At 42.6% G+C, this 2,777-nt stretch overlaps 1 pseudogene; it reads right to left on the bottom strand.

The window, feature by feature from the left end:
- Positions 1–226: 226 nt before the first annotated feature.
- LOC143846281 (protein MIZU-KUSSEI 1 pseudogene) lies at positions 227–1,147 on the bottom strand (annotated as a pseudogene).
- Between the last annotated feature and the right edge of the window lie 1,630 nt (positions 1,148–2,777).

The following is a 2,777-nucleotide window of genomic DNA, read 5'->3' as shown; positions in this document are numbered from 1 at the left end:
GTCATAATCTAAAACAAAGAGGTTTTAAAAGGGAAGTCGGCCAATTATAAGGACTCAAAGAACTGCAAGCACTATAAGTCAATATAAAGAGACCACACTCTAAGGTATGCACTTCATGACACAATTTCCTTCTGGGCGTAGGTCGTCTTAATAGTCGAGCTCAGCACCGGCCTCTCAAAAATGAAAAGGCAAAGGAAAAAAAACCAGTTAAAAAATAATCACAATCAGTGAAAAAAAGTGTTTATTTTTAGAATGGAAGCACTGAAAGATTCGTCTTTGTAGGAATATCATACATGCTTTTTCGCTATTATTTTCTTAGATAGTAATATCCATTGATATTTAACTCCAGCTTTACATTCTAAGAACTTGCATTTTCTTGGGGTTGCATCTTTCAAGTTGTGTCATGATCTTAAGAAGAAGATGCTGAGCTCTTGCCCAGAACTCCCAACTGGATTGATCATGTGAAACGACTCCGAGTCGGGTGACCCGGTGACTCGCTCGAAGTTGGCTCGGAGGTACATGAGATCCCCTTCCTCCGATTTAGACTCGGTAGGAATTACCCCAGCACCAACTGAAACCAACCTCATAAGCTTCAAAATAGATGCGTCGGAGTCCGACATCCGGCGCCGGACTGCGAACCCGACTTTCCGGCCGTTACAATACATGGACCAGACCGGAACGGCAAAGAGGGAAGCGGGTGGAGCCCACATGCGGTCGCACTCGAGAGCGATTCGAAGAAGGCCTTGTTGCATTTCTCTAGCAAGATATGAAGTGGGGACTGCAAATTCGAGGAGGAGGAGAGGGGAGGTGAGTCGGGATCGGGAATCGTCTTGGAGACAGAAGCTGACTCGGCCGTTTCGGTAGCCGAAGAAGGTGCCGGTGACCGAGTTGGAGGAATGGGTTGAGTCGGAATCGGATGAGTTGGAATCAGAGGAGGTTGGGAGGCCACAGCATGGGACCATGAACTCGACGAGAGACCGGAAAGAGCGCCGGAATCTGACGTCTTTCGTGCAGTCAACTGATGTTGCGGTGTCAATGATGCGGAGGGGCCCACGTTGGTTTCCCAAATCGATCATTCTCAAGCTCATTTTGAGAGGGAGAGGGAGAGGAAGAGGAAGAAGAAGAAGAAGAAGAGGTAAAGAAGAGGGGACTAAGGTAAGGTTTAAACTTTAAATAGTAGAGAAATGAGAGCTGGGTAGGAGAAGGGTCAAGACTGTTTTTAAATAGGTGGAAAAGAATTAAGATAGGGTTTTTTTTTTCTGTGGGCCCAGGAATAACATACAATAATTCTGCCCACGAGTGGTGGTGGGCCCATGGAGAGAGAGGGGGGGAGTAGTTGTAAAACTAACAAATACTCGTCTAGAGAGAGAGTTAGCCAAGACATTGTATTGTTTCTATAATAAGCGCGTAAAAGGAATCAAATGAATCATGGCAGGAAGCCCGTAAGAAAAGTTAGCCAAGACATTCACAAAGAGTCCAACATACTCCCACCAAATTAACATACTCCCACCAAATTAGCCCAACACTCACAAACAAAGGCTCATATGTCCCGAGCCCTGGTTCTCCCTCTCCCGCATGTTCCAAGCTAGGGATAGTATTGTGTCTATTATTGTATCAACTTCCTCTTTATAATTATCAAATAAACCGGTAGGGGTCCCCGCCAAACCCTAGCTTACCCATCAAAAAAAGGCTTGTAAAAATAGATAAAATAAAACAAACTGAAAATGGCTGGTAGTGCCTAAAGCTTGTGGATGGCAATATTGGTCCCGAAGGACTTAATATATTATGATGGACAGGTTTCAATGTACAGTGAAAGAAAACACTTTGGCAAGATATTCTCGTCTTTTTTTGACATTGCACGAGGAATGAGACATGGTGTCGTAAATCGATGCATGGGAAATGATGGGCCCCCTAGTAGAGTCAAAGTTGGAAAATCCTTTTGTGCTACACAACGAATAGAAGGGAAAGACAAAGTGGTCCTCTCTCTCCACACATATAATTGCATATATAAAGGAGGAAATACTACATAATGCGATGTATTTACACTATGGAATGAGTTTTTGTAAGTGTACTCTATCCTTTCTATAGAGTTTTATATGGTGTCTGCACGTAACGTACTCTTGAATAGTTTCAATAGATACATTGGGCCAATCTTGTTTGAAGATATCCAAGCCATTCATTTGGTATGTAAATACCCAAAATACCCCCCTTTTTAATTTTTCGTCCCCCTCTTTTAAAGAGGGGCGTTTTTGTCCGTTTGAAGTTGACTCAGATTAAGGCTTCCTAATAAAACCTATAAATACATCTTATGAGAGCTTAAGAAATCCTAAACCATCTTTGCAGCCCTAAGAAAAGATCTTCGTGGAGAAAAAGAGGAAGAACGCGATTCAAGAAAAGAGATCGCAAACCAAGGTAAGATTATTAATCTTTAATGGTTAAACGAATGAAAAGAACCCTAAACTGGGGATTTGATGTGAAAAGATGTGTGATTAGAGCCTTGGTTTTAGTTTATGGCAAACTCCATGGTAGATCTTGGATTCCTTGGGATTCGTTTCGTGTTGAACCCCCCAAAGAACTCAAGATCAATTTGTTTGTATCCATAGAAACCTTGTTATTTGAGGATTTTCGAGCGTGGAATTGGATTAGATGGATTTCTCTCGTCGATACGAGTCCAACGGATCCAACCATGCGCGAATCGGATGTCAAATGAAGGAGTTATGACCATTTTAGTGCAAAATGGTGAAAAATCGCGTTTCGGAGAAATCTGAGTCCGCGCA

The sequence above is a fragment of the Tasmannia lanceolata genome, unplaced genomic scaffold, assembly GCF_043159265.1.
Source record: "Tasmannia lanceolata isolate RefF3 unplaced genomic scaffold, GAP_Taslan_0.1 ptg000015l, whole genome shotgun sequence".
Lineage (NCBI taxonomy): Eukaryota > Viridiplantae > Streptophyta > Magnoliopsida > Canellales > Winteraceae > Tasmannia > Tasmannia lanceolata.
Note: the sequence above shows the minus strand (reverse complement) of the source record. Positions and strands in the feature narration are given on the sequence as shown.